The sequence below is a fragment of the Phyllobates terribilis genome, unplaced genomic scaffold, assembly GCF_046119375.1.
Source record: "Phyllobates terribilis strain yellow unplaced genomic scaffold, ASM4611937v1 Scaffold_11__3_contigs__length_659146591, whole genome shotgun sequence".
Classification (NCBI taxonomy): domain Eukaryota; kingdom Metazoa; phylum Chordata; class Amphibia; order Anura; family Dendrobatidae; genus Phyllobates; species Phyllobates terribilis.
This window is the reverse complement of record NW_027362771.1, coordinates 644,286,374-644,299,069: the sequence shown is the minus strand read 5'-3', so window position 1 is coordinate 644,299,069 and position 12,696 is coordinate 644,286,374. Positions and strand designations below refer to the sequence as shown.

The following is a 12,696-nucleotide window of genomic DNA, read 5'->3' as shown; positions in this document are numbered from 1 at the left end:
TATCCCGCACCTCAGAGGATGAGGGTCCTGAGACACCGGGGATATCCTGTACCTCAGAGGATGAGGGTCCTGAGACACCGGGGATATCCCGCCCCTCAGAGGATGAGGGTCCTGAGACACCGGGGATATCCTGCACCTCAGAGGATGAGGGTCCTGAGACACCAAGGTGCGGGATATCCCCAGAGGATGAGGGTCCTGAGACACCGGGGATATCCCGCACCTCAGAGGATGAGGGGGTCCTGAGACCCCGGGGATATCCCGCACCTCAGAGGATGAGAGTGTCCTGAGACACCGGGGTTATCCCGCACCTCAGAGGATGAGAGGGTCCTGAGACACCGGGGATATTCCGCACCTCAGAGGATGAGAGGGTCCTGAGACACCGGGGATATCCCTCACCTCAGAGGATGAGGGGGTCCTGAGACACCGGGGATATCCCGCACCTCAGAGGATGAGGGTCCTGAGACACCAAGGTGCGGGATATCCCCAGAGGATGAAGGGGTCCTGAGACACCAGGGATATCCAGCCCCTCAGAGGATGAGGGGGTCCTGAGACACCGGGGATATCCTGCACCTCAGAGGATGAGGGTCCTGAGACACCGGGAATATCCCGCACCTCAGAGTATGAGGGTCCTGAGACACCGGGGATATCCCGCACCTCAGAGGATGAGGGGGTCCTGAGACACCGGGGATATCCTGCACCTCAGAGGATGAGGGGGTCCTGAGACAACGGGGATATCCTGCACCTCAGAGGATGAGGGTCCTGAGACACCGGGGATATCCCGCACCTCAGAGTATGAGGGTCCTGAGACATCGGGCTTATTCCGCACCTCAGAGGATGTGGGTCCTGAGATACCGGGGATATCCCGCACCTCAGATTATGAGGGGGTCCTGAGACACTGGGGATATCCCGCACCTCAGAGGATGAGGGTCCTGAGACACCGAGGATTTCCCGCACCTCAGAGGATGAGGGTCCTGAGACACTGGGGATCTCTTGCACCTCAGAGGATGAGGGTCCTGAGACACCGGGGATATCCTGCACCTCAGAGGATGAGGGTCCTGAGACACCGGGGATATTCCGCACCTCAGAGGATGAGGGGTCCGTAGACACCGGGGATATCCCGCACCTCAGAGTATGAGGGTCCTGAGACATAGGGCTTATTCCGCACCTCAGAGGATGAGGGGTCCGGAGACACCGGGGATATCCCGCACCTCTTAGAGAATGTGGGTCCTGAGATACCGGGGATATCCCGCACCTCAGAGGATGAGGGGGCCCTGAGACACTGAGGATATCCCGCACCTCAGAGGATGAGGGTCCTGAGACACCGGGGATCTCTTGCACCTCAGAGGATGAGGGTCCTGAGACACCGGGGATCTCCTGCACCTCAGAGGATGAGGGGGTCCTGAGACACCGGAGGATATCCCGCACCTCAGAGGATGAGGGGGTCCTGAGACACCAGAGGATATCCCGCACCTCAGAGGATGAGGGGGTCCTGAGACACCGGGGATATCCCGCACCTCAGAGGATGAGGGGGTCCTGAGACACCGGGGATATCCCGCGCCTCAGAGGATGAGGGGGTCCTGAGACACCGGGGATATCCCGCACCTCAGAGGATGAGGGTCTTGAGACATCGGGGATATCCCGCACCTCAGAGGATGAGGGTCCTGAGACACCGAAGGATAATCCCGCACCTCAGAGGATGAGGGGGTCCGGAGACACCAGGGATATCCCGCACCTCAGAGTATGAGGGGGTCCTGAGATACTGGGGATATCCCGCACCTCAGAGGATGAGGGGGTCCTGAGACACCGGGGATATCCCGCGCCTCAGAGGATGAGGGGGTCCTGAGACACCGGGGATATCCCGCACCTCAGAGGATGAGGGTCTTGAGACACCGGGGATATCCCGCACCTCAGAGGATGAGGGTCCTGAGACATCGGGGATCTCTTGCACCTCAGAGGATGAGGGGGTCCTGAGACACCGGGGATATCACGCACCTCAGAGGATGAGGGGGGTCCTGAGACACCGGGGATCTCCTGCACCTCAGAGGCTGAGGGGGTCCTGAGACACCGGGGATCTCAGGCATCTCAAAGGATGAGGGGGTCCGGAGACACCGGAGGATATCCCGCACCTCAGAGGATGAGGGGGTCCTGAGACACCAGAGGATATCCCGCACCTCAGAGGATGAGGGGGTCCTGAGACACCGGGGATCTCCTGCATCTCAAAGGATGAGGGGGTCCGGAGACACCGGGGATCTCCTGCATCTCAAAGGATGAGGGGGTCCGGAGACACCGGAGGATATCCCGCACCTCAGAGGATGAGGGGGTCCTGAGACACCAGAGGATATCCCGCACCTCAGAGGATGAGGGTCTTGAGACACCGGAGGATGTCCCGCACCTCAGAGGATGAGGGGGTCCGGAGACACCGGGGATATCCCGCACCTCAGAGGATGAGGTGGTCCGGAGACACCGGGGATATCCCGCACCTCAGAGGATGAGGGTCTTGAGACACCGGAGGATGTCCCGCACCTCAGAGGATGAGGGGGTCCGGAGACACCGGGGATATCCCGCACCTCAGAGGATGAGGGTCCTGAGACATAGGATGTGGGGTGATTTTGGCCTCGTGTGGTTGGTGGGCAACGCTGGTGTCCTCGCCATATACGGGCAGCTTTATCGGATGCCCTCTTCCTTGGGGGCGCTCGGATTATTGCTGGGGACAGGTGTCCGCACTCATGGCCTGGTCTGATGTCACTCTCACCAGGCTGCACTCTGCCCCCTGTGCCGGGCTCTGTCCCACGTGTCCAGGCTTTGCCCCCCGTGTGTTGGCTCCGATGCCTGTGTGTGGGCTCTACCCCCCCGTCCGGGCTCTGCCACCCCCTTCCCTTTCCGGGCTCTGCCACCACCCCTGTGTCCGGGCTATGCCACCCCCCCCCCTTCCTCCCCGGTTCTGCCCCCCGTGCCTGTTTCTGCCCCCCGTGCCTGTTTCTGCCCCCCCCCCCCTGTTTCTGCTCCCCCCCCCGTGCCCAATTTCTCCCCCCGTGCCCGGTTCTGCTCCCCCCCCCCCCCGTGCCCGGTTCTGCTCCCCCCCCCCCCCGTGCCCGGTTCTGCTCCACCCCCCGCCCTGTGCCCCTTTCTGCCCTCCCCCCCCCGTGCCCCTTTCTGCCCCCCCCCGTGCCCTGTTCTGCCCCCTGTGCCAGGCCTGCTGGCGCCGGGCTCTGAGAGGTGGCAGGAACCTCCTTTCTATTTTTGTCCTCCATCTTTCAACGCCCGCCAGCAACCTGAATCCCACCCAGGACTATTTTGTTAATTGTGGAAGGACACAGTGACGCGGGTGACATGCCTGCCATTCCTGGCGCAGCGTGACACGGGCACAGGACAGCCCGCTCACTAGAAAGCAGCTGGTCCAAGTCACAGAGGGGGAGGGCGGCACTGATTATAGAACGTCCGTAGTGTCCTCTGCAGGGACCCATACTCATTAACCCATAATGTGCTGGGATCACCCTGCAGGGGGCGGGGACGGCTCACAACTCCCTCCTATCTGTATCACCCTGCAGTGGGCGGGGTCACAGCTCCCTCCTATCTGTATCACCCTGCAGGGGGTGGGGTCATAGCTCCCTTCTGTCTGTATCACCCTGCAGGGGGTGGGGTCATAGCTCCCTTCTATCTGTATCACTCTGCAGGGGGTGGGGTCATAGCTCCCTTCTGTCTGTATCACTCTGCAGGGGGCGGGGTCATAGCTCCCTTCTATCTGTATCACTCTGCAGGGGGTGAGGTCATAGCTCCCTCCTATCTGTATCACTCTGCAGGGGGCGGGGTCATAGCTCCCTTCTATCTGTATCACTCTGCAGGGGGTGGGGTCATAGCTCCCTCCTATCTGTATCACTCTGCAGGGGGTGAGGTCATAGCTCCCTTCTGTCTGTATCTCTCTGCAGGGGGTGGGGTCATAGCTCCCTTCTGTCTGTATCACTCTGCAGGGGGCGGGGTCATAGCTCCCTTCTGTCTGTATCACTCTGCAGGGGGTGAGGTCATAGCTCTCTTCTGTCTGTATCACTCTGCAGGGGGTGGGGTCATAGCTCCCTTCTGTCTGTATCACTCTGCAGGGGGCGGGGTCATAGCTCCCTTCTGTCTGTATCACTCTGCAGGGGGTGGGGTCATAGCTCCCTCCTATCTGTATCACTCTGCAGGGGGTGGGGTCATAGCTCCCTTCTGTCTGTATCACTCTGCAGGGGGCGGGGTCATAGCTCCCTTCTGTCTGTATCACTCTGCAGGGGGTGGGGTCATAGCTCCCTTCTGTCTGTATCTCTCTGCAGGGGGTGGGGTCATAGCACCCTTCTGTCTGTATCACTCTGCAGGGGGTGGGGTCATAGCTCTCTTCTGTCTGTATCACTCTGCAGGGGGTGAGGTCATAGCTCCCTTCTATCTGTATCACTCTGCAGGGGGTGAGGTCATAGCTCCCTTCTATCTGTATCACTCTGCAGGGGGTGAGGTCATAGCTCCCTTCTATCTGTATCACTCTGCAGGGGGTGAGGTCATAGCTCCCTTCTATCTGTATCACTCTGCAGGGGGCGGGGTCATAGCTCCCTTCTGTCTGTATCACTCTGCAGGGGGCGGGGTCATAGCTCCCTTCTGTCTGTATCACTCTGCAGGGGGTGGGGTCATAGCTCTCTTCTGTCTGTATCACTCTGCAGGGGGTGGGGTCATAGCTCCCTTCTATCTGTATCACTCTGCAGGGGGCGAGGTCATAGCTCCCTTCTGTCTGTATCACTCTGCAGGGGGTGGGGTCATAGCTCCCTTCTGTCTGTATCACTCTGCAGGGGGTGAGGTCATAGCTCCCTTCTGTCTGTATCACTCTGCAGGGGGTGGGGTCATAGCTCCCTTCTGTCTGTATCACTCTGCAGGGGGTGGGGTCATAGCTCTCTTCTGTCTGTATCACTCTGCAGGGGGTGGGGTCATAGCTCCCTTCTATCTGTATCACTCTGCAGGGGGTGGGGTCATAGCTCCCTTCTGTCTGTATCACTCTGCAGGGGGTGGGGTCATAGCTCCCTTCTATCTGTATCACTCTGCAGGGGGTGAGGTCATAGCTCCCTTCTATCTGTATCACTCTGCAGGGGGTGAGGTCATAGCTCCCTTCTGTCTGTATCACTCTGCAGGGGGTGAGGTCATAGCTCCCTTCTATCTGTATCACTCTGCAGGGGTTGGGGTCATAGCTCCCTTCTATCTGTATCACTCTGCAGGGGGTGGGGTCATAGCTCCCTTCTATCTGTATCACTCTGCAGGGGGTGGGGTCATAGCTCCCTTCTGTCTGTATCACTCTGCAGGGGATGAGGTCATAGCTCCCTTCTGTCTGTATCACTCTGCAGGGGGCGGGGTCATAGCTCCCTTCTATCTGTATCACTCTGCAGGGGGCGGGGTCATAGCTCCCTTCTGTCTGTATCTCTCTGCAGGGGGTGGGGTCATAGCTCCCTTCTATCTGTATCACTGCAGGGGGTGGGGTCATAGCTCTCCTGTCTGTATCACTCTGCAGGGGGCGGGGTCATAGCTCCCTTCTGTCTGTATCTCTCTGCAGGGGGCGGGGTCATAGCTCCCTTCTATCTGTATCACTCTGCAGGGGGCGGGGTCATAGCTCCCTTCTGTCTGTATCACTCTGCAGGGGGTGGGGTCATAGCTCCCTTCTGTCTGTATCTCTCTGCAGGGGGTGGGGTCATAGCTCCCTTCTATCTGTATCACTCTGCAGGGGGCGGGGTCATAGCTCCCTTCTATCTGTATCACTCTGCAGGGGGCGGGGTCATAGCTCTCTTCTGTCTGTATCACTCTGCAGGGGGTGAGGTCATAGCTCCCTTCTGTCTGTATCACTCTGCAGGTGGTGAGGTCATAGCTCTCTTCTGTCTGTATCACTCTGCAGGGGGTGAGGTCATAGCTCCCTTCTGTCTGTATCACTCTGCAGGGGGTGGGGTCATAGCTCCCTTCTATCTGTATCACTCTGCAGGGGGTGAGGTCATAGCTCCCTTCTATCTGTATCACTCTGCAGGGGGTGAGGTCATAGCTCCCTTCTATCTGTATCACTCTGCAGGGGGTGAGGTCATAGCTCCCTTCTATCTGTATCACTCTGCAGGGGGCGGGGTCATAGCTCCCTTCTGTCTGTATCACTCTGCAGGGGGCGGGGTCATAGCTCCCTTCTGTCTGTATCACTCTGCAGGGGGCGGGGTCATAGCTCTCTTCTGTCTGTATCACTCTGCAGGGGGTGAGGTCATAGCTCCCTTCTATCTGTATCACTCTGCAGGGGGTGAGGTCATAGCTCCCTTCTATCTGTATCACTCTGCAGGGGGTGAGGTCATAGCTCCCTTCTGTCTGTATCACTCTGAAGGGGGCGGGGTCATAGCTCCCTTCTGTCTGTATCACTCTGCAGGGGGCGGGGTCATAGCTCCCTTCTGTCTGTATCACTCTGCAGGGGGTGAGGTCATAGCTCCCTTCTATCTGTATCACTCTGCAGGGGGTGGGGTCATAGCTCCCTTCTGTCTGTATCACTCTGCAGGGGGTGAGGTCATAGCTCCCTTCTGTCTGTATCACTCTGCAGGGGGTGGGGTCATAGCTCCCTTCTGTCTGTATCACTCTGCAGGGGGTGGGGTCATAGCTCCCTTCTATCTGTATCACTCTGCAGGGGTTGGGGTCATAGCTCCCTTCTATCTGTATCACTCTGCAGGGGGTGGGGTCATAGCTCCCTTCTATCTGTATCACTCTGCAGGGGGTGGGGTCATAGCTCCCTTCTGTCTGTATCACTCTGCAGGGGGTGAGGTCATAGCTCCCTTCTGTCTGTATCACTCTGCAGGGGGCGGGGTCATAGCTCCCTTCTATCTGTATCACTCTGCAGGGGGCGGGGTCATAGCTCCCTTCTGTCTGTATCTCTCTGCAGGGGGTGGGGTCATAGCTCCCTTCTATCTGTATCACTGCAGGGGGTGGGATCATAGCTCTCCTGTCTGTATCACTCTGCAGGGGGCGGGGTCATAGCTCCCTTCTGTCTGTATCTCTCTGCAGGGGGCGGGGTCATAGCTCCCTTCTATCTGTATCACTCTGCAGGGGGCGGGGTCATAGCTCCCTTCTGTCTGTATCACTCTGCAGGGGGTGGGGTCATAGCTCCCTTCTGTCTGTATCTCTCTGCAGGGGGTGGGGTCATAGCTCCCTTCTATCTGTATCACTCTGCAGGGGGCGGGGTCATAGCTCCCTTCTATCTGTATCACTGTGCAGGGGGCGGGGTCATAGCTCTCTTCTGTCTGTATCACTCTGCAGGGGGTGAGGTCATAGCTCCCTTCTGTCTGTATCACTCTGCAGGTGGTGAGGTCATAGCTCTCTTCTGTCTGTATCACTCTGCAGGGGGTGAGGTCATAGCTCCCTTCTGTCTGTATCACTCTGCAGGGGGTGGGGTCATAGCTCCCTTCTATCTGTATCACTCTGCAGGGGGTGAGGTCATAGCTCCCTTCTATCTGTATCACTCTGCAGGGGGTGAGGTCATAGCTCCCTTCTATCTGTATCACTCTGCAGGGGGTGAGGTCATAGCTCCCTTCTATCTGTATCACTCTGCAGGGGGCGGGGTCATAGCTCCCTTCTGTCTGTATCACTCTGCAGGGGGCGGGGTCATAGCTCCCTTCTGTCTGTATCACTCTGCAGGGGGCGGGGTCATAGCTCTCTTCTGTCTGTATCACTCTGCAGGGGGTGAGGTCATAGCTCCCTTCTATCTGTATCACTCTGCAGGGGGTGAGGTCATAGCTCCCTTCTATCTGTATCACTCTGCAGGGGGTGAGGTCATAGCTCCCTTCTGTCTGTATCACTCTGCAGGGGGCGGGGTCATAGCTCCCTTCTGTCTGTATCACTCTGCAGGGGGCGGGGTCATAGCTCCCTTCTGTCTGTATCACTCTGCAGGGGGTGAGGTCATAGCTCCCTTCTATCTGTATCACTCTGCAGGGGGTGGGGTCATAGCTCCCTTCTGTCTGTATCACTCTGCAGGGGGTGAGGTCATAGCTCCCTTCTGTCTGTATCACTCTGCAGGGGGTGGGGTCATAGCTCCCTTCTGTCTGTATCACTCTGCAGGGGGTGGGGTCATAGCTCCCTTCTATCTGTATCACTCTGCAGGGGGTGAGGTCATAGCTCCCTTCTGTCTGTATCACTCTGCAGGGGGTGAGGTCATAGCTCCCTTCTGTCTGTATCACTCTGCAGGGGGCGGGGTCATAGCTCCCTTCTGTCTGTATCACTCTGCAGGGGGCGGGGTCATAGCTCCCTTCTGTCTGTATCACTCTGCAGGGGGTGAGGTCATAGCTCCCTTCTATCTGTATCACTCTGCAGGGGGTGGGGTCATAGCTCCCTTCTGTCTGTATCACTCTGCAGGGGGTGAGGTCATAGCTCCCTTCTATCTGTATCACTCTGCAGGGGGTGGGGTCATAGCTCCCTTCTGTCTGTATCACTCTGCAGGGGGTGGGGTCATAGCTCCCTTCTGTCTGTATCACTCTTCAGGGGGTGGGGTCATAGATCTCTTCTGTCTGTATCACTCTGCAGGGGGTGGGGTCATAGCTCCCTTCTGTCTGTATCACTCTGCAGGGGGTGAGGTCATAGCTCCCTTCTGTCTGTATCACTCTTCAGGGGGTGGGGTCATAGCTCTCTTCTGTCTGTATCACTCTGCAGGGGGTGGGGTCATAGCTCCCTTCTGTCTGTATCACTCTGCAGGGGGTGGGGTCATAGCTCCCTTCTATCTGTATCACTCTGCAGGGTGTGAGGTCATAGCTCCCTTCTGTCTGTATCACTCTGCAGGGGGCGGGGTCATAGCTCCCTTCTATCTGTATCACTCTGCAGGGTGTGAGGTCATAGCTCCCTTCTATCTGTATCACTCTGCAGGGGGCGAGGTCATAGCTCCCTTCTGTCTGTATCACTCTGCAGGGGGTGGGGTCATAGCTCCCTTCTGTCTGTATCACTCTGCAGGGGGCGGGGTCATAGCTCCCTTCTATCTGTATCACTCTGCAGGGGGTGAGGTCATAGCTCCCTTCTGTCTGTATCACTCTGCAGGGGGCGGGGTCATAGCTCCCTTCTATCTGTATCACTCTGCAGGGGGTGAGGTCATAGCTCCCTTCTGTCTGTATCACTCTGCAGGGGGCGGGGTCATAGCTCCCTTCTGTCTGTATCACTCTGCAGGGGGCGGGGTCATAGCTCCCTTCTATCTGTATCACTCTGCAGGGGGTGGGGTCATAGCTCCCTTCTGTCTGTATCACTCTGCAGGGGGTGAGGCCATAGCTCCCTTCTATCTGTATCACTCTGCAGGGGGTGGGGTCATAGCTCCCTTCTGTCTGTATCACTCTGCAGGGGGTGGGGTCACAGCTCCCTTCTGTCTGTATCACTCTGCAGGGGGTGGGGTCATAGCTCCCTTCTATCTGTATCACTCTGCAGGGGGCGGGGTCATAGCTCCCTTCTGTCTGTATCTCTCTGCAGGGGGTGGGGTCATAGCTCCCTTCTATCTGTATCACTGCAGGGGGTGGGATCATAGCTCTCCTGTCTGTATCACTCTGCAGGGGGCGGGGTCATAGCTCCCTTCTGTCTGTATCTCTCTGCAGGGGGCGGGGTCATAGCTCCCTTCTATCTGTATCACTCTGCAGGGGGCGGGGTCATAGCTCCCTTCTGTCTGTATCACTCTGCAGGGGGTGGGGTCATAGCTCCCTTCTGTCTGTATCTCTCTGCAGGGGGTGGGGTCATAGCTCCCTTCTATCTGTATCACTCTGCAGGGGGCGGGGTCATAGCTCCCTTCTATCTGTATCACTGTGCAGGGGGCGGGGTCATAGCTCTCTTCTGTCTGTATCACTCTGCAGGGGGTGAGGTCATAGCTCCCTTCTGTCTGTATCACTCTGCAGGTGGTGAGGTCATAGCTCTCTTCTGTCTGTATCACTCTGCAGGGGGTGAGGTCATAGCTCCCTTCTGTCTGTATCACTCTGCAGGGGGTGGGGTCATAGCTCCCTTCTATCTGTATCACTCTGCAGGGGGTGAGGTCATAGCTCCCTTCTATCTGTATCACTCTGCAGGGGGTGAGGTCATAGCTCCCTTCTATCTGTATCACTCTGCAGGGGGTGAGGTCATAGCTCCCTTCTATCTGTATCACTCTGCAGGGGGCGGGGTCATAGCTCCCTTCTGTCTGTATCACTCTGCAGGGGGCGGGGTCATAGCTCCCTTCTGTCTGTATCACTCTGCAGGGGGCGGGGTCATAGCTCTCTTCTGTCTGTATCACTCTGCAGGGGGTGAGGTCATAGCTCCCTTCTATCTGTATCACTCTGCAGGGGGTGAGGTCATAGCTCCCTTCTATCTGTATCACTCTGCAGGGGGTGAGGTCATAGCTCCCTTCTGTCTGTATCACTCTGCAGGGGGCGGGGTCATAGCTCCCTTCTGTCTGTATCACTCTGCAGGGGGCGGGGTCATAGCTCCCTTCTGTCTGTATCACTCTGCAGGGGGTGAGGTCATAGCTCCCTTCTATCTGTATCACTCTGCAGGGGGTGGGGTCATAGCTCCCTTCTGTCTGTATCACTCTGCAGGGGGTGAGGTCATAGCTCCCTTCTGTCTGTATCACTCTGCAGGGGGTGGGGTCATAGCTCCCTTCTGTCTGTATCACTCTGCAGGGGGTGGGGTCATAGCTCCCTTCTATCTGTATCACTCTGCAGGGGGTGAGGTCATAGCTCCCTTCTGTCTGTATCACTCTGCAGGGGGTGAGGTCATAGCTCCCTTCTGTCTGTATCACTCTGCAGGGGGCGGGGTCATAGCTCCCTTCTGTCTGTATCACTCTGCAGGGGGCGGGGTCATAGCTCCCTTCTGTCTGTATCACTCTGCAGGGGGTGAGGTCATAGCTCCCTTCTATCTGTATCACTCTGCAGGGGGTGGGGTCATAGCTCCCTTCTGTCTGTATCACTCTGCAGGGGGTGAGGTCATAGCTCCCTTCTATCTGTATCACTCTGCAGGGGGTGGGGTCATAGCTCCCTTCTGTCTGTATCACTCTGCAGGGGGTGGGGTCATAGCTCCCTTCTGTCTGTATCACTCTTCAGGGGGTGGGGTCATAGATCTCTTCTGTCTGTATCACTCTGCAGGGGGTGGGGTCATAGCTCCCTTCTGTCTGTATCACTCTGCAGGGGGTGAGGTCATAGCTCCCTTCTGTCTGTATCACTCTTCAGGGGGTGGGGTCATAGCTCTCTTCTGTCTGTATCACTCTGCAGGGGGTGGGGTCATAGCTCCCTTCTGTCTGTATCACTCTGCAGGGGGTGGGGTCATAGCTCCCTTCTATCTGTATCACTCTGCAGGGTGTGAGGTCATAGCTCCCTTCTGTCTGTATCACTCTGCAGGGGGCGGGGTCATAGCTCCCTTCTATCTGTATCACTCTGCAGGGTGTGAGGTCATAGCTCCCTTCTATCTGTATCACTCTGCAGGGGGCGAGGTCATAGCTCCCTTCTGTCTGTATCACTCTGCAGGGGGTGGGGTCATAGCTCCCTTCTGTCTGTATCACTCTGCAGGGGGCGGGGTCATAGCTCCCTTCTATCTGTATCACTCTGCAGGGGGTGAGGTCATAGCTCCCTTCTGTCTGTATCACTCTGCAGGGGGCGGGGTCATAGCTCCCTTCTATCTGTATCACTCTGCAGGGGGTGAGGTCATAGCTCCCTTCTGTCTGTATCACTCTGCAGGGGGCGGGGTCATAGCTCCCTTCTGTCTGTATCACTCTGCAGGGGGCGGGGTCATAGCTCCCTTCTATCTGTATCACTCTGCAGGGGGTGGGGTCATAGCTCCCTTCTGTCTGTATCACTCTGCAGGGGGTGAGGCCATAGCTCCCTTCTATCTGTATCACTCTGCAGGGGGTGGGGTCATAGCTCCCTTCTGTCTGTATCACTCTGCAGGGGGTGGGGTCACAGCTCCCTTCTGTCTGTATCACTCTGCAGGGGGTGGGGTCATAGCTCCCTTCTGTCTGTATCACTCTGCAGGGGGTGGGGTCACAGCTCCCTTCTATCTGTATCACTCTGCAGGGGGTGAGGTCATAGCTCCCTCCTATCTGTATCACTCTGCAGGGGGTGAGGTCATAGCTCCCTTCTGTCTCTATCACTCTGCAGGGGGTGGGGTCATAGTTCCCTTCTGTGTGTATCACTCTGCAGGGGGTGAGGTCATAGCTCCCTTCTGTCTGTATCACCCTGCAGGGGGTGGGGTCACAGCTCCCTTCTATCTGTATCACTCTGCAGGGGGTGAGGTCATAGCTCCCTTCTGTCTGTATCACTCTGCAGGGGGCGGGGTCATAGCTCCCTTCTGTCTGTATCACTCTGCAGGGGGTGGGGTCATAGCTCCCTTCTATCTGTATCACTCTGCAGGGGGTGGGGTCATAGCTCCCTTCTGTCTGTATCACTCTGCAGGGGGTGAGGTCATAGCTCCCTCCTATCTGTATCACTCTGCAGGGGGTGGGGTCATAGCTCCCTTCTATCTGTATCACTCTGCAGGGGGTGAGGTCATAGCTCCCTTCTGTCTGTATCACTCTGCAGGGGGTGAGGTCATAGCTCCCTTCTGTCTGTATCACTCTGCAGGGGGCGGGGTCATAGCTCCCTTCTGTCTGTATCACTCTGCAGGGGGTGAGGTCATAGCTCCCTTCTATCTGTATCACTCTGCAGGGGGTGAGGTCATAGCTCCCTTCTGTCTGTTTCACTCTGCAGGGGG

General features: G+C 57.5%; 1 protein-coding gene across 4 annotated transcripts in view; it reads left to right on the top strand.

Annotated features, from left to right (window-relative positions):
- CAMTA2 (calmodulin binding transcription activator 2) overlaps positions 1–12,696 on the top strand; it is a 296,591-nt gene that overhangs the window by 72,177 nt on the left and 211,718 nt on the right. The window lies entirely within an intron of this gene.